The sequence below is a fragment of the Gopherus flavomarginatus genome, chromosome 4 (assembly GCF_025201925.1).
Source record: "Gopherus flavomarginatus isolate rGopFla2 chromosome 4, rGopFla2.mat.asm, whole genome shotgun sequence".
Lineage (NCBI taxonomy): Eukaryota > Metazoa > Chordata > Testudines > Testudinidae > Gopherus > Gopherus flavomarginatus.
In genome coordinates, this window is record NC_066620.1 from 1,714,029 (window position 1) to 1,733,462 (window position 19,434).

The following is a 19,434-nucleotide window of genomic DNA, read 5'->3' on the forward strand; positions in this document are numbered from 1 at the left end:
CTGGCCTGGGGTAGGCTCGTGGATTGGCTACACCACCTGATGGACTGGAAGAATCAGCAGACCAGCTATTAAGCCCAGCAGCAGCAGCAATTTGGTGGTAGCCCAAAGTGTTTGCCTGCAATTGCGTTAGCTCTTGCCTTCTCTTACTCCATGTAACCTGGCTCTAACGTGCCATCGGTTCTGATTCCTGACTGCTGACCTCAGCTCTGCCCCTTGTATGTGCCACAGGATCACACAAGCTTGTCTAGTTTGGGTATAACAGTGTTGGCAGAAGTAGCACAGATCATTTCAACTGCTGGGTAATGAGGACAGTCATCATAAGAGCCAGAAAATGTTTTCCATTAGAGAGATCACAAAAATCCACATTGACTTCCCTCCAAGAGGACGTGGGCAGAGGTGATACATGTAGTGGAGGAGTGTGATTTTTCCAGAACTGCTGCACACTCTGCAGGACTGAATGCAACTTTCTCTGAGAAGGGATTTTGTTTTCTGGTGACCAGCATGAGTCAAATCAATTGTGTGATCCCACAATGAACGTGGAATAACAAGTCTTGTATCTCGGAGTAGGATGTCATTGTCCGTCACAGTAAGTTCACCTTTAACCTGGGCAAACGATCATAGAACACCTTGTGTTTCAGAAGTCAAGTGCAGTAGGCTACGCAGAAGTTCCTGCCATTGACCACTTTCAATGGTTTTGGTGACCATTTGGAGTCAGGTCAGACTGAGTGGCTGTTTTTATTTGTTGTAACAAGAGCGCTTTAGGAATGGGGTGTGAGTGGAAGAGGTTTACATGAGCTTCTGCTTTCTCCATGGTGTTGTGGTTGTGAACTGTTTCAGGACTAGGGCACTGGGAGAAGTAGCCAGCAGGGTTATGCTTTTCTGGGCCAATAGATAATTTTGCAATCATAACCTTGAAGTCTGAGCATCCACTGCTCGATGCGAGCCGGTGGGCGCAGGAAGGGATTGTTCCAGAGGTTTGTGGTCAGTCAGAATTGTGAGAAGACATCTGTAAACGCATCCGTGAAAATGGGAACATTCCCAGGCTACAGCAAGAGCTTTTCTTTCTGTCCGCGGGTATCGTTATTCAGTGGGGGAAAGAGTCTTGCTGGTTTGAGCCAATGATGTAACTCTGACCGCTTTGGTCAACCTGTGTGAGGCCTGCTCCTAATCCATCAGGGCTGTGGGAGTCTAAGAAAAGCTTGTTCTCTTACTGGAATCAAAATATGACATGACTACAGCACTGGTAAGGGACTTGTTTAGTTCCGTAAATGCATTTTGATGGTCATCTGACCAAACCCATATTTGATCCTTCTAGGTTAGGTATCTCAGAGGCTTCAGGACAGCGGCTAACCTTGGAATGAATTTGCCACAGTGATTTGCAAGGCCTAGCAGGCTACGAACTGCAGTGGGGTTTGTGGACACAGGGCCATCATGTATGTCCTTCACTTTCTTTGGATCTGCTCCATCGCTGTCTTTGGAGAATGTGTATCCAAAACATTCAAATGTGGGCTTATTGCATTCATATTTGTCTGAGTTTGACCTGAGATTCTGCTCCTGCAGTCGTTCAACAACAGCTGCTGGCTGAATGTCGTGCTCTGCAGATGTGGCGCCACATACTAATATGTCAGCACTCCTATTAAGAACTACAGGGATTTCAGCTAGAACTTCACTTAGGGTGTTTTGAAATATTTCTGTGGCTGAAGAAATGCCAAAACGGAGTAGCTGATATTGACATAGACCCACATGTGTTGTGAAGGTTGTTAGGTACCTTGATTCAGGATGGAGCACAGATTGATAGTATCCTGCTGTGAAGTCAGGTTTGGAGAAGAACTTTGCTCCATTTAGATCTTCATTAATGTCATCTGTGGTGGGGTGATGAATCACTAACACTTGATAGCTAGTTGGGTAAACACATATCCATGCAGATCTGGATTATGTCTGGTTGATTTGGTCACTGCTGTAGGGGAGACCCCTGATGTGGTGATGCCAAGCTGTGCTAATACTTCTTCCGCTGGCTCTCTGACACGGGAAGGAATACGTCTGTACGGTAGAGCTATGGGCTGAACCATGTTATCAATGTGCAGTTTTCTTTGCTGTCTCTTAACATGTTCAGGAGTTGAATTAGCCTGGTAGGCCGTACCATTTGGATCATCTGAATCAGTTCTTGTGCAGTTGCTGTGGCATAACCAATCGGTGTATCTGTGCCATTAGTCACCATGTCCATTGGACTGGTAACAGATCTATCCTTAAATAGAAACTGAGCTGAGAACACACCACTCATCATCAGTGGCTCTGGGTTTCCAAAGGTATGTACTGCTACTGCTGTTGGTTGTACAAACAGTCTCTGTGGCATGGCGTCATACACACGCTGATCCAGCCCATTCACTAGCGTACCGGTGTTTATGAAAACTTCAGTCTCAGATCCAAGTATGATGATGTGGAGTCATGGTTGAACAGTGTGCTTGGAAGACCGTTCTTTTGGGGAGCACTGTTTTTAATACATCCCATGATGCCAACTTCGCAAGGACTGGATCTGGGACACAAATTAAGTGGCGCTCTAATCGATTGTAAGCATTCTGGGTCTGGTCCAAAAACCCACTGAAAGACTCCCATTAACCTCAGGCCCCTGAAAAACCTTATTGAAGCATCTGCTCATGTATGTCTGTATTTCTTCATTCGTTCTTCATTTACCAGTTATGCAGGAACCTTTGATGTACGGCGGTTCTGGAACGTCCGTGACCGAGCAAAGTGAGCAGTGTAGATAGGGTTACAATGAAGCAGTTGTTGTTTTCTGGACGCTATCATTCTCTATATCCATTGTATGGCCACGGGGGAATTTGCAGTTTACATAAGACCATTTTTAAATAGTTTTATTTTGTCCCTCTGGTCCACCGCAGCATCCATCTGTGCTCATGCAAGACAACTTCTAAGAGGATTCCATAAGTTTTCACTAGAATCCAACTGTTCCCACATCTTCAGCCCCAGAAGCGTAGAGAACTTGATTTATCACCTCTCTGCCTCTGGCTATTCTGAGAAGTTTTAACAACTTTAATAGAAACTTTTATCTGAAATCAACAGTATATTTTTTTAAGGGGGAGACATTTATTGTTTTCACATTGCAGTAACTTTTGTTTAATTTATTTTTATGATGTGCCCTAATTCAATACACAGGTTGCTGAGCTACTAAAATTTACCTGAGGTTCCTCACTGATTCCTCATTCTGGGAATGAGAGAGAGCTTTACGAGTGTATTGAATAGAGCACCTTATCAAAGCTCTAGTTATCCAGAAAGCCAATGACACTCCCTTCTTCTGTATTCGCTGAAAGCCTGCTGAGGAGAACACTAATACGCTGAGCAGCACAATTAGGAACAGGGCTGAAATATAAGATGACAGAAAGGAAAACAAGGACCATTTTCAAATTGTGTGAATTGAATGCAAACTCGTTTTCTTAGATGTGTGTAACTGTTTGCTGTCATAGCTAGGACAATGGTGGTAATACATCAGAAAGGAGAAATGTTTCTCTGTCACTTTCCTCACCCCTTATTTATCTTTTCATGGCAGCTCTGTGTTCATCCATTCAGGGGCCTGCTTTTCTTTTACACTGAACCTGATCTACACTTAAAACTTGGGCTGGCAGGGCACTGTTAATCAGTGGTGGGTTGGTTTTTTAACTGAACTAGCTGTGATGGCAAAAACACTAGTCAGGGGCGGCTCCAGGCCCCAGCATGCCAAGCGTGTGCTTGGGGCGGCATGCCTCTGGGGGCGCTCTGCCGGCACCGGGAGGGCAGCAGGTGGCTCCGGTGGACCTCCCGCAGGCACGCGGACCCTGTGCAGGCACGCCTGCGAGAGGTCCCCCGGAGCCGCAGGACCGGCGAGCGGCAGAGCGCCCCCCACGGCATGACGCCATGCTTGGGGCAGCAAAATGGCTAGAGCCACCCCTGACCCTAGTGTAGGTGGAATTATAGCATCAAAAAAGTCCTGTTGTTCACTGAACTGGTATAAACAATGCTGACAAAAGCACTCTCTGCAGTATAATCTGCATCTACACTAGGAGGGGTTGGCCAGTGTAGCTGTACCTCGTCTAGGGTGTAATTAGAATCGACAGTAATTTAGTTTCATTTCTTATAGTTTCAATGGAAAATATTAATGTTCTTAAGCATCTTTTTTTAGTTTTGTATCAATTTAGTTTTTCACAGATGCTGGAGATCATGGGAGGAGGTCAGATAATTATTTAATGACAGAAGATGTTGAGATTCAAAAAGTGAAAGCTTTATAAACCATAGAGCTAGGGGGAACCAGAAAAAGATCAGGCCGGTGAAGCTCAATCTGTGGGAAGAGCTGATGGGGTAGAAAACCTCTGAGGAAAGGTTAACATGAAAAGAGTCTTCCACTATGTGAACTGCTGCAGTAAAGAGGACGGTGATCAATTGTTCTCTGTGACCACTGGAAGTAGGACAAGAAGTAACAGACCTAATCTGCAGCAAGGGAGGTTTAGGTATTAGCAAACCATCTCAAACTCTCAGGGCAGTTCAGCTCTGGAACAGGCTTCCAAGGGAGGCTGTGGAATCCCCATCACTGCAGGTGTTTAAGAACCAATTGGACAAATCCCTGCCAGACAGGGTCTAGGTTTACTTGGCCCTGCCTCCATGCATGGGGCTTGACTAGACTCCTTGAGGTTCTCTGCACCCTGCATTTCCCTGATCCTGTGATTAATGCTGGGATCCCTGCTGTCACTTTGTTCCCTTCTGATTCTAGTCGCACAGGGGACAGGGGCTTCAAAAAGGTTTAAGGAGGGTGAAAGGGGCCTGGTCCCAGGAAGCAACTACAGAGTTGTAACTAGGGTGGGGTTAAAAGCGCTTGCTAAATTCTGAAGTGTTATTGCAGATAAAGCTGTAGGAACATTCACGCTCTGACAAACAGCAAGCTGACAAGCGAAAGCACTCAAAGCAGGTGTGATGGGGCAGGAGCCGGCCCTAAATCTTGCAGGGCAAGTAAGTGTGTGTGTGTGTGTGTGTGTGTGTGTGTGTGTGTGTGTGTACACACATATACATACAATCTATGTATATATAGTGTGTGTATACATAGATATATGTAGATAATGTGTGTGTACATATATCTGTGTGTATCTATAGTGTGTGTGTACTTGTGTACATATCTCTATGTATATACCATAGACAGTGGCTTGTTGGCTCTATCAGCGGTAGATAGTAGAGGGGAATTTTAGCAAGACATTCGCTGTGCTGAGTCCCGTTTTGCCTGGTTGACCCAGGGTCCGTCTGCACTGCAGTCAGAGGGGTGATGGCCGCAGGTGTAGACAGCAACACTGACGGCAGCACAGGCAGTTGCACGGGCTAGGCCCACCCGCCTGCCCTAGTCTCAGGGTACACAAGTGGGCTAGATCACAGTTAGCTGGGGTGTCTACACCTGCTGCCATCACACCTCCGACTGCTCAGGAAACACACCCTAGGTAGAGGGTGCCCAAGTCTCTGTTCTTCACAGGGGCACAACTACAGTGGGAGTTCGTGGGAGCTGAAGGCATGTTGCACAGGCCCTGAGTACCAGAAGGTGGGGTTCTGGTAGGGCCAGATGGGGCAGGGGCCCTGTCCTGCTGGAGGTGCAGACCTGGCCTCATGACCAGAAGAGTGCAACAAAAAGACGTCAAAGTGCCTAGATTAGAGTTATGGGCCCCTGGCCTTCCACAAATAGATTAAAGAGTTCTTTGCTTGGGCCTGAAAACCTACCGAGACACTCAGGGACTTTGCCAACAGCCTTCAAGAGATCCTCAGCTCCAGAGACGATTTAGAGAAACCTGCCCCTAGTCCAACATCGCTCTGTGTGCTAAGTGATTTAATTACCATATCTAGCTCTTTTGCATCTAACAGCTCTGTAAGGGCTCCTGCCTGGTGTTCTCTGAGCCTGTTAACCTTCACTGTAATTGTCTAATTGCATGCAATCCATTTGTACCACTTAATAGTGCACAGTATGTGTGATTGAAATTGGTTTCCTCCCAAAAATATTTCATGATTTCCCTCCCCCACCTTGCATACATGGAATGATTATTTTAGCTGCATGCTGTTCACAATCTTTTTAAAAGAGGCGCTGTCAACTTTTCTAAAACCCACAGAGCCTGATTTACTGCTGCAGTCTAACCCCACAGACTTTAATGGTCTGACACTGGAGTATCATGGAGTGAAGTGTCCTGCCCCCTATTGTAAAACTCCTTCTTTCCCTAGAACTGGGCAGGAAATGGTTTGCAAATTTTGAAAATGTTCTCATTCTGCACTGGGAGGAAACTGACCTTTGTTGAAGTTTTTCATCCAATAAACCAGAGCCAGCTGTGGCAGATACAGGGTCGAGTCCCTGCATTACTTGACCTGAACCTGGGTCTGCCGCTTCCCTGCTGAGTGCCCAGACCCCAGGGCTGTTGGCTGTCATGGGGGTCTCTCTGGTTTTGACCACAAACTCCATTCTGCATGTAGCACACCAGTGCTCCTGTCCCCTGGCACTTCAAAGCTTCAGGCCTGATCATCAAAGCCTTTCGGGTCCCCAGCTACATTAGAGACTGCGCCTCTGTCCATGGACAGCCAAGACAAGTGGGCTCTGTGATGTTGCATTCCATATGTTTTATTGAAATATGCTTATAAATGTGACATAACTGGAATATGCCTTACGCTAAATACCCCTTGTATGGTGCCATTAGAAAGCTTGTAATCTACTAAGTGTGTTCATCCTATTTGCTTGCATGTATTATTTCTATATCTGGAGTTAGGAAAATAAGATATAAACTTGTATCACTGATGTAAACATGTTAAGTGGAGGCCATTAAGGGTGCTCCAGAAACAATCAGTTGTAAATAGCCGTAGTGACTTGGAAGCCTTCTTGTGTACTTGTGGGCCAGCCCATGGAGAATGAGACTAGAGGTCTTACAGTGACATGTGACCACGTCATCTGATAATGAAATCCATCTTAAATCTGATACTTTTCCATTTTGAAGGAGGGGCCCAGAGAGACACAAGATTTCCACTATGTGCCAAAGCTATTAAAGGGGGTGGAGCAAGACAAAGGGGGCTGCTAGTCATGAGAAAACTCCTGCTTACCTCCTGAGATGTCTGCAGGATCTAACAAGGACTATACCAGGGAAAGGATTGGGCCCAGACTAGGAAGGAGTCTAGTCTGTGAAAGAAGCTTATCTCTGAGGGTGAGATTTACCTGTATTCAGTTTCTTAATGTATTAGGCCTAGACTTGGGTGTTTTTGCTTTATTTTGCTTCATGACTTTCTTTGTTCTGTCTGTTGTTACTCGAAACCACTTAAATCTGACTTTTTGTACTTAATAAAATCACTTTTGTTTATTAATAAACCCACAGTAAGCGGTTAATACCTAGGGGAGCAAACATCTGTGCCTCTCTCTCTATCAGTGTTACAGAGGGCGGGCAATTTATGAGTTTACCGTGTATAAGCTTTATACAGAATAAAATGGATTTATGTGGTGTTTGGAACCTATTGGGAACTGGGTGTCTGGGTGCTGGAGACAGGTAACCTGCTGAGTTGTTTTTAGTTAAAGCCTGCAGCTTTGGGGGTGTGGGTCTGTGTTGCAGCAGGCTAGCATGTCTGGCTCAACAAGGCAGGGCTCTGGAGTCCCAAGCTGGCAGGGAAAACAGCTTCAGGGGTAATTTCAGTGCATTAGGTGATAGTCCCAAGGGGATCTCTGTGACCGAACCCATCACAGGCTCCTCAGGGATGAGGCGGGGCACAAAGGCCAAGAAGACACGCGTGAGATCTGGAGCTGAGGGAGGGAGGGGATTGGGCTGTGGAGCGAACTTCTAGAGGAGATTAGCCAAATGCAGAGCCTGACCACTTTTAGGTAATGTTGTAAAATACTCCCTTGTAATACAACTTTTCCACCATAACTATAGAGGCAGTGTGGTCCAGGGACAGTGCACCGTACAGGTCCTAGGAGACCTAGGTCCCATTCCCAGCCCTGGACTAAGTCACTTCCTCGCTCCCTGCCTCAGTTTCCCCTCCAATTCTTTGTCTTGTCAGTTTGGACTATAAGCTCTTTGGGGCAGAGAGTCTCTTTTACTATGTGTATGTAGAATGTCTAGTCCAATGGGTCCAATGAACCTCTTGGTTCATCTCTTGATGCTATCATAATACACCGCTACCCTGATATAACGCGCCCTGATAGAACGCGGGTTTGCATACAAGGCGGCAAAGCTCTGACACGCTGCTCAGAGCAGTGTGTTAAGGGCGCTGGGCCAGGCCAGGGTCGAGGGGTTTGATAAGAGGCAGAGGGTTTCGGGGGCGGTCAGGGGCTCCCCACCAGGATCTGGGAGGCAGGAGCTGTGTGGGGGCATTTTTGGGGGCCCCTCAGTCCCAGAGTGGCCCAAGGGATTAGCGGGGGGCCAGGAGCAACCCGCTCTGCTTCCCTCGCCCCAGCCCAGACGTGTCACTCGGAGGAAGGGGATTGGGGGAGGGGATCCCCCCTGCACTCACTGGCAGCAGCGGGAAGTGGAGCAGCCCAGCTGGAGCCCGCTGTGCTCCGCCAGCTTCCAGCCGTGGCGCTCTGCTTCCCGCTGCAGGTGAGTGGCGGGGGGCCGTCCTTTCCCCAACCTCCCCGCACTCACCGGGGACAGGAAGCAGAGCACCATGGCTGGGAGGTGGCAGAGTGGAGCGGGCTGGGGATGGGCTGCTCCGCTTCCCACCACTGCTGGTGAGTGCCTGTCAGGGGGTGTGGATAGAGGTTGGAGCAGTCAGGGGACAGGGAGCATGGGGGTTGGGTGGGGTCCTGCGGGTGATTAGGGAGGGCGGTCTCTGGAGGGGGCAGTTATGGAACAAAGAACGAGGGGAGGCAAAGCAAGTTTGATATAACGCGGTCTCACCTATAACGCAGTGAGATTTTTTGCTCCCGAGGACGGCGTTATATCAGGGTAGAGGTGTATAATGATATGATATTTATAACCGCAGGTGGTCCTCCTCCCATCCCAGGAAAACTCTACCCCAAGTAAAGTGTCCTGAAGCCAGAGAAGAAAGAAGAGCTGAAGACTCTATAAAAGTCCACTATGCCAGCCAATCTAATTCAAATGGGAAGTGCCCCGATACCATGGTGAGGGGCAGCAGGCTATAGTCCTAGGATAGATTTATTTCTGTTAGCACCTAGGTACGTGACCCGTATTCCCCAGCCAGCAATCATTGCTCTCTTTTTAAAAAGTGTGAATTTCTCCCCTCTCCCCAGCCCCACGCAAAGATGGCAGACACCTTAGATTTCAGTGGCCAGACACAGTAGTTGCTCCCAGCCTGAAGGTCTCCTTGTCCTCCAGGGCTTTGCCATGAGTAGCTCCTCTTGTCCTGGGGAAGCCCTGTGTGCTGCTAGCCTGGGTGTGCTTGACCTGATAACAAACAAATCATTTGGAGCCAAAGCCAAAAATTAGAAACCTAGGCCAAAATTTTCTAAACTAACTAGTGATTTGGGGGCTTCCATTTTTGGGTGTGCAACTTGAAACCCTATAGATGGGCCTTATTTTTTTAAAATGCTGCTGACAACTGCATGGAAGAAGTTGGATGCCAGAAGCAAATTGCACTGTACAACACGAAGAAACGTTATTGGTCCTTGAGCACCATCTCCTGGAACCTCATCTGTTCACTGGTCACACATATGCAGACATGGACCTGTCCTGTAACACAGTGCGCCCACCCTTGGAAAGTGAAAGCCCTTCAAGCTGGGCTCTCTGAAAACGGAGGCACCGTCACTATTTAGAACCTTGACCTGGCAGGAGTGTGCACTGCAGAGAGACTCTAACCAGCCGTGAGGAGCAAACAGCCCGTGGGTGCTGACAGGACTGTTTTACTTTCCAGTATTGAGACGAAAGGTGCTGCCTAAACAAAATTTTGCTGCATATGAAGAAATAGAATGAGGCTGGACATATGCGGAGGATGTGGGGCTGCACTGTTACCATTTATGAATACGGCACGTTTTACGTGTTTGATGTTGTCCATGGGTTTACTGTATGGAAAGATGGTGGTAATTCAAGAAGGGGGTGCACGTACGAAGGTAGGAAAGAGGCCAGTGACTTCGGATAGGCATTCATCAGCTGACACTTGAGACAGTGCAGGAGCCATCTGCTTTGCTGCAAACCACTCATTGAGCTCACCGGACTAGCTGGTCATGGGGGATGTCCCGGGATGTAAACACAGGAGAACCAAAGCACCCGGGATTCTGAAACGAAGGGTGTGTGTGTGTGTGTGTGTGTGTGTGTGTGAGAGAGAGAGAGAGAGAGAGAGAGAGAGAGAGAAATGGGACACACTCAAGTGAGGCGTAGTGGTTGGGAAAGACAGTAAAGAGAGATCTGCCAAGGGATGGCACAACTCTCGGTGAGACAGATGTGCATTACGTTTAAAATCCTTTTGCTCTGATGCCACACGTAGTTCCCACTCTTAAGATCAAACAATACTTTGTTTGGAGAAGGCCTGCTGGCTGCTATTGGTCATGCATGTGGAAGATGGGCATGTACCAAATGCAGCCAGGCCTGCTGGCTAGGCATGGTCAATACATAGGGTCCTGTAGCCCAGGCCCCAGTCTAGGTGTTAACACCCTCCTGAGGCCTGACACCTGACGGGGTGCACTCAGATGGGCCAGAGAGAGGCCAGAGACGCAGCTCACTCCCACGCCCACACCTGGGATAGAACTTCAGGCAATCTTGCAAAAATTCCTCTACAGTCAGAACACACCTTTTATACAGGCCCTCCGCTGATTAGTGCACACACTACAGTCAAATGCACTCAGCATGTTGTCATGGCAACACTGGAGGCAAGTGTTCTGAAATACTCCAGGTAAAATAATCATCATATGCTTTTGGGTCAAATAGACTATTAACTGTGACTAATGGTTTTATAAATAAAAAACTTTTGAGCCCACATTTCTCAGCCATAAATTAGTAATGGCTCTCGACAGGCCATTCATTGTGTGGCGGGAAGTGGTCCGTGGGGAATCGGTCTTAATAAATACATACCGCACGGATTAGGCCCCCAGGCAGCAGGAAGAGAGCACACCGCTTCACAGGCTGCAACCACACACAATAAAATCGGGGAGGAAGGAGCAGGAAGGACAAATGGATGGGCAGAGGGAGAGCAAAGACCCCCCCGAAGAAATGTTTTGAAGTGCAGTCGGTTTAATGACAGGCCATTCAAAGAAAACTGTCGTTATCCATTCTGCAGCAATAGGATGACGTATTTGTGTTAGCAGAACTCTGAGCCCTATTGTGCTGGGGCCACACATGTGCTCACAGGGTATGCTCACCCCACACTCCAAGGGGTGACGGCAAGCCTACCTGGGCCAGCTTTCATCGGGCCAGCTTCAATAACAATAGCAGAGACGATGCTGCAGGCTGGAGGCAGGGTGGGTTTGTACAGCCTTCACTGCTATTGTTATTCAAAGCTAGCTCGCATTTTTCTGTACATGCTGCAGAGATGTCTCCAACTGCAGTGTAGCTGCACCCAGAGCCAGACAGGCATTGCCCTGAAGAGCGTACAACTGAAACAGATAAGAGAGACGCAGGGGGTCAGGGATTAGGGCTTGCAGCTGAGCCTGGGACCAGCTAGCTGTGCTGCCTGCGTGAGCCACAGAGGACATGCAGCTGAACTACGGCGGGCTTACAATGGAATCACTTGGTTGGCCAGGAACCAACAGTACTGCTCTTAAGCCCAACAACCGCATTAGACCGTTGTATGCGTCTGCCACAGCTGTGATAACTCGTTTCTGCCCTGCTCCCAGCCATGTTCCAGCCTTGGCTCTGACTCCTGATTTCTGACTCCTGCTCCAACCACTAGGCCTTATTGCCTGTGCCCCAGCCAGTGAGCTCCATGGGCAAATAGAGAGAGACTGGGCCAAGGTCACCCACCCTGCTGGTCTGTGGCATGGCAGGGAATAGAACCAAGGTGTCCTGAGTCCCAGTGGCATGACTTACCTATGGGGCTATGCAAAACCACCCAAAAGACCATGAGCAGGCCATCGAATGGTGGCACCATCGCTATTATTGACCCCAGGATGAAGGAATGCAAATGTACACATCTGCTGCTGCTTTTCCTTTTCAAATTGTGCCACAGGAGGCGGCCAGTGTGCGAGTCTAATCCCAGTGCATACGTGTTACAAAGGGCTGACGTGTTTGTGCAGCACCGTTCTCACTGAGGCGACCAATGTTAAATTATGATGTAAAGCGTGAGGTTTTAATAATGGCAACGTGCCTGAGTCATGTTATGTCACAGCTGCATTGACACAGACACATGACACCAACTGTTAATGTATTTCTCTCCATTTTTTGACACCAGACAGCTATTTTCTCCATCAAAGCTGGGTTTGACAACTTTTCCAGCTCTCTTGAATAAATTGGAGGTGTGTTACATTTCCATTACCTGCTTGGTTAGTAACAGACACTCAGTTTGTAATGTTCACTGGGGTATTTCATTCATCTGCTAGTACTGTACCAGACTTTTGGAGAAAGCTGTATCTATGTGCAGTTCCCTTTGCATATATATTTCTGTAACAGAAATTGTGGCAAGAAAAAAAATGACCTGGGACATCTCAGCTGGCGGTTGGAATTTCAGTAAGGTATTTCAAAACAGATACTTTATGCCTTTAAAGGGCAGCCTCCTGCACAGAATTCGCTAACACAGTCACTTGCTGATGGGAAGGGACGTTCTGTTAAGCAACCAGGGCTTGCATTTTCAAAAGTGACTCATGCTATTGGGTGTCTCAGTTTGTGGGTGAACCGTAAAGGGGCTTTGATTATCAGAAAGTGCTACGCCTCAAACTACCTTCGCTCCCAACCCCTAAATCTGTGCCTTCTTCACACAAACTGCGGTCGTCCCTCTCCCTCTTCTGGAGACCCTTGCCTCCCTTTGCCTCACTGGGTCTGTATGGCCTTTCATTTCCCCTCCTGCTACGGATTGCAAGGGAGCGATTAGGCAGAACAGTTCTAAGAGAAGATCATGTGCCGATGTTTATACGATACCAGTTGTGCTATGTAAGGGAATCTGAACGCTGTGCCGCAGCTAGCAAAATGAGATCCAGTGCTGGGACTTTCAGTGGGCTGTTAATGTTGCAGCCTGTTTGCATCTTCGCCGTTTCTTTAGTATGTCTGCCCTGAGGCATTATAATACAGAGAAGCTCATTATTCAATTTGTTTTCGAAGGTGTCAGCAAGATGAAACTGGCATAAGAGACACAACCGCATATTTCCCCTCTCATTTCTGGGCAGGTTCCCAAAGACTCAAAATCAAAAGCAAAGGGGATTTGTTGTTTGGCTGGTTAGCAGCAGCAAAAAACCAAATGATTTGAGTGTATTTTGGCCTGCAGCCAGGGTCATGGGAGGGAAAGTGCTGCTCTCCATGGTTCTGTCTTCAAAATTGACTTTTAAATTGATTTTTCTCTTTCTAGAGGCTCTTCTTGGCCAATTGAAATCCCTTCCGCAGGAGTCCTAAGCTGCTTTTTGTATTTGCTGCTGTTGAATGGTGCGTCTGAGCAGGGCGGGGGATGTATCGCCGGAACAGTGTCATCAATAGTGCGGCAGGATATGGTTATCAGCGACATCTTAGCATAAGCAACAGACTTAATGTCCAGGCTGCTGGGAAGAAAAGACCCCCAGACTATGAACTCAGGAATTTAATCACTGGTTGTGCTAATAAACTCTAGCTCTTGTCTAGCACTTTTCAGCAGTAGATCTCCAAGCGTTTCACTAGCTTTAATGTATTTAGCAGCAATGTGAATTGAGGTTATAAACAGAGGCACTGTAATGAGGCAAGGTTATCTCTGTAGCACTCACTTTTCACCAGCTAGAATCACCTGAATTGTATCAAAGTTCCAAAAAATGGGGACTAATTACCGAGAGAGGAAGAACCTCAGCCAAGGTGACGCCTGTAAATCCCCAAAGTGGCCAGAGTGGATTAGAACCCCTTGAATGCCATGCAGCTCCCCCTCTCTAAGCCCACGTGTATCTCCACTCAGTTTACACGCTGTCCCGATCGTTCACGAGATTCAAAGCAAAGCAAGGCCCTTAGGCCCCAAACTGGCCTCATCCTGCTGAAGTCCAGGGGATTGGACATCTCGTGTGGCACTGTGTTAGATGGCCCCTGTGACGTCTATGGAGAGACTCAGGCAAGCTTCAGTGGGCTTTGGATCAGGCCTGTACTGGTTCTCCCTCAATGACAGCTCTGTCCGGACGCTCACTAGCTGTGAGCCAAGCCAAGCACTTTCCCGTGACCGGGGCTGGCCGGAGCAGCAGCGAATGGGTGCTGAGAGGAGCATTCTCTTAACAAAGAGCTGAGTTTCCTTCCTGGTGCTTGTCTGGAAGGCAGATAGGGGGACATGCATGTGCGAGGAGGGTGGCTGAAGCTGCTGTCAGAACGGCTTTTGAGTAGTTATTCCCGACTAGTAGAAAACCTGTTCAGTGCAAAGTGCTTGTGGGCCCCTGCATTGCCCATCCCCCTTGTGCCTAGTCACAGAGCATACGAACCTATGGCTAGTGCAAGCCGCCCACTCAGTGCACTGTGCTGTCCCCCTGTGGTGGCTGGGCCAGAGACCACGGGCGATGGGCCTGGTACAGCCTGGGCTAACAGAGGCAGGACTTTTCTTTCAGGCAGTAGAAGCTTATGCTTACAGAGCCAGAAATTCCACGTTGGGAGGTGTGGTGTTACATTAGCTGACAAAGTACTTCATCCTGGAGCTCAGCAGGCAGAGAGCTGTGGCCTTAATCCGGGGGCTTCGGTTACAGAAGGCAGTTGCTTCACTCAGTCACTTAGCTGCTACACAGTTGTCTTCCTTTTGGTCTACAAGAAGCCGCGAACTGCCCCAGATCCTAGAAGGAAACTTAAATGTGGACTGCCAGCAAGCTTCAGTGACTTGGTTTCTGACTTGACTCAGCTCTTTATCTGTTGTTTGCAAAGAAGATCGTGGTACTGGCCACTGTAGTTTTAGGGGACATCATGACATCACCAATAATTAACTTCAGATTAATGCACTTCAGAACCAACACTGCACTTCTGAATTCCTCAGGAAGCCAATGGCTCCATATGCTCACCCTGGGAAGTAACTGTGCCTCAGGACCATGGAAGCTGCCGAAAAATACAGGCTGTGAAAGAGCATTAGTGATGTGAGTAATTCTTTTCCAGCTCCACAAATGCTTGTCAGGATGTTTTTCAATCTGTGCTTGACTGAGCAGTGTGCAAACCACAGATGTGGAAACAAACAACCAAAATGAAGGAAGGAAGGAAGAGAAAAAGAAGAAACCCCTGGAATTGACTCCAACAGGAAAAAACTCTCCAACAGCTGGTACAGGCTAAAAGATGCCATTAAAAACTGAATTCAGAAGCTGCGTGGGTCTGTACATGAAGCGGACTTTGACAGAGCAGCTGCCACTCAAGGCATACACCACCAGACACTGCGACGTTTTCCAGGGCCAATGGAAGCCAAGTGGCTGAGTAGAGCTCTCTTCTGAATGCAGACAACGTAAAGTCACAGATAAACAATGTGCTTTTGATTTATTAATGCACCACTGGCAACTACTGCACTGGACCACGCCTGGGGATGTCTGGTTCAGTTACCAGCACAGTCCTAGACCCCCTAAGTGACCTGTTGGCCAAGTCTCCATCTGTGCGATAGGGACAGTAGCACTTCCCTGCCTCCCTGGGGTGTGTGAGGAAGAATACATTACAGACTGGGAGGTGCCACGGCGATGGCAGCCATTTACATATCGAATTGGCCACATTTACAGAAGTTCCAGACTCTTTCCTTCGCCAATACGGGAGGTGCATATTTTTGTACTGCAGGAAACATACAAATAGTCTCAGGAAGATAAAAGAAAATATATACAGCATGTTCGGGGATGCCTATTACATCCTAGGACAGCCATGTTTTGTCACAATTTGTATTACAAAACAGTTCTTGTCCAAAATCGACAGTAGGGTTGTGAAAGTCCTGTGGCCGGAGCCCTGAGAGGAAATAACTTTCTACTCCCTTTGTTGTGAAAAGGGGAAAGTGCTGCCATAGAAAACTTCATTTGCATAGGCTGCTTACCCACAATTCCTCTAGTGACACTTTGGGAGTCACCATAGCTGTGCAGTGGATTTTCTGGGCAGTGCACTCAGAGAGCATTTAGAAGAGGAAAGTATTTTTACTCCATTGCAAAGAGCTTCTTTTCTACCTGCTGAGACTATGGTGGACAGTTGTAAGAGCTGAAGACTCTGTGATGAGAGACAATGTAGATGGAAGACTTGCTTGTGAGTGGGGTGGGGTGGGTGAAGTGGTGCAGTCAAGAGGCTGTACTCTGTGGGACATCCTCACCAGTGTTTGGGAGGAGACAGGCTACTGTCAACGTCATGGGAAGGGGGTAGTTTATTCTTCGTGTGCAAATGTATTCTGTTGCTGTTTTCTCAAGCTTATGACTGTGTTCTCTTTCCCCTCATAAGGATTTCCTTGTCTGGGCAGGGTCTCTGAGTGCTTGTGCATAAGGAGGTGCTGCCTGAAAAGGGCACCAAGGGAAGTGCAGTTAGTTTTTCTGGGTGGGGTCCCAAGTGGTTTAGTTATTTGTCAAGAGGGATCCTAGGTTTACCAAATCCGGCCCTTACTGTCGCTGGTAACCAGGGTTACAGTTACAATGCTACCCCTTTGTCCCTATGTCGGATCTGGTCTCCAAGGATCTCAGACGACTGTGTGATCAGTCATCCCATCCCTAGCAGGAGAAGTGACTCTACGGTCTCACAGATGGGTGTGCTGTGGCAGAGGAAGATCAGGCAAACAGTTTAAAAGTCAGGTGCATAAAGTTAATCACCTAAATCCAAACGTAGGCACCTACATAAGTGGCTTGCGTTTTCAGGGGAGCTAAGCAGAGCTGGCTGAAAAATTCTATAATAAATAAACTCTAGATGTGAAGGGCATCCCTGCTGCTCTTGTCTTTTGAAGTTTTCAACCTCCACAGCATTTCCATCCCAATTTAAAATGCAGGCATTTCCCGGAGTGCATTTCCAGTGTCATCACTTGACAAAGATGTTTTAGCCATCGGTCTCCATGGCGCAAGCTGAACCTGTTGTAAAGAAAAGTGCAACTCAAATCAAATCTTTCCATCTTAGATTTATGTAAAACCTCCGAGGGAGACAATTTCCAGCTCTCAAAATGCAGCCATTCCTTAGCTAGTGGAAAGTGAACAAACGTTAGATTCAAGCTGGAAAGATCAAAGAGGGGCCACGTCTCCATTTTTCAGCCATGAGAATTGGAATATTCATTCTTCGCTCAAAGGGCCAGTGCTGCACCTTTGGGAGGGAGCCACTGTAGCTTTCATTGTGCACATGAGAGAGGGAGTCTGTGCTTTCCGTGCAAAAATCAGTGCAAATGGCTTAGCCGTGGCGCTGCTATCAGCATCTCTATCCTGCTGCCAGGCATATGCCCATCGTCCACCAATACCTGCCTCAGGTGGCTAGGGGGATCAGTCTCTGCACTGGTGTTTCACAATGCACCAGGTGGGTATAATAATGGGCCACTCAAATATCTCCTGTTGGGAGGGAGAATCCTTTGTGCTTCTGACATATCCCAACCCTGGGGAACCGAAAGAACCTTCCCCTCTGGATGTGCTACTTCCCACAGGCCTGAGCCAGTCTCAGTTTAAGTCAGCGGGGGAGTGTGTCTTCCAGTGGGCTCTGGATTGGTCCCTAATTGTCCCCAGAAGGTCCCTGGCACCTTTGATCTGAAGCATCTGGGATTGGCTAGTGGGCCCGGATACTGGACTAAACTGAGCCCTGCTCTGCCAATTCCCAAGTGTGTTACTGTTACATTAGCACAGCAGCCCCTCAGCCAGGGGCAGGGGACACCTGTCCATTCACAGGCTGGGCCGGGTGGAAATGGCTGCCCAAGGGGTCCAGGCAATAGCAGCTTGGCAGGGCGCTGCGCTGAAAGAGCGCTGCTCTCCGGCCACGTGTCAGGACAAAGCCCTTGCTGGGCGCGCAGCTCAGAGACCACCAAATGGGAACAGTGGCAACAATTCAGGGCCCAACTGGGCCACCGTGGCTCCCCTGGAGTAGCACCTCGCTGTGCAGGCAGCACCACTGATTGCAAAACACTCCACAGCCTGTGCAGAAGGCTCTGAATCTGGCCTGGAAAAGGCTATTTAATTCAGGTCACCCTGGGGAGGGGCGCTGTGCTAGCCGCCCCATCCCAAGAGCAGCCCTGGGAGGAGCCGTGATGCAGAGAAACCCTCTGAAATACAATTTTCTCCCTGCCTCCTCTCTGTGAGGTGTGACGTACTGCTGGCCTGGAGCAGCTGCTGCAAATCACAGATCAGCCGTGCTGGCCAGCGGGTAGGGAGCAAGCCCCCGCTATCCCTGTCCTGCACCCTCTCTCTGGCCATCGGCTACAGGGAGGGAGAGGTGAGTGTGCATCAATCCATCACTCCTGCTTGCCCCACCCCAAGGCCAATGTAGCCAGGCTATGGGTGCGAGGGTGCATTCTTACTCCTCCGCAGGGCTGTGTGGCCAATGGCAAAATCCCTATTGACTTCAGTGGACTGAGCACCCATTGACGTCAGTGGAAGAAGCTGGATGCTCAGCACCTTTGAATGCTGGGGCTGAGGAGCCTGACTTTAGGAGTCTGCTCTTTTAAAATCTTGGCCAGTGGATGCATTGCAGTCAAAAGCCATTTCCAAGGGCAGATGTTAGAGGTTGTAAAACCAGTTTGTTTGTTACCAAGTTGTTCGTCATACGTTACACAGTTTCTTTTATTCTTACACTATGACTATGAGTAAATCTTGCTTGCATAAAATGAGCCCACTGATGTTACTGTTGGCACGTTGCAAAGAATAATGGTAGAAGGGTGCAATTAAGACCTGGAGAGAGAGAGCTCAAAACTCAACCGGGGTTGGTCTCTTTAAACCATAAAAATAAATGAAAACATAAATTTGAGCACATTATGGAACCAGAGTAAATACTGCAGTAAATCAGAGGCAGCCAATAATGTGGTGATAACACAGCTAATCATCTATCCCCAGGAACCAGCCGCTCGGAAGTGACCATATATAAACCAGGGAAAGAGCTAATTTGGCTGCCGTGGAAGTCAGTTCCTGCAACGGCCAGGGGAAAGGACAAGTGCGTCTATCACTGCCCCATGGGGAGTGTCCTCCAGAGTTCCTGACATTCAAGGAGAAGTGAAAGGAGGAGAAAATGTCTCTGCTGCCCCAGCCATGCTGGCATGTGAGAAACAGAATTGCAGTTGGTCTCTCCTAATCCGGGTTCAAAACTTGGCCACTGAAGTGACAGGTCTAGCTGATGGGTTCCTGAAGGGGAGTACAGGAGGGTCTTTATATTCCTACCCTAACTGACTCCATGCAAAATAACCACAGACCCTCATAAAGCTAACGGTCAATACAAACATCAGCTGTAATTGCAATAAGGTGAAAGC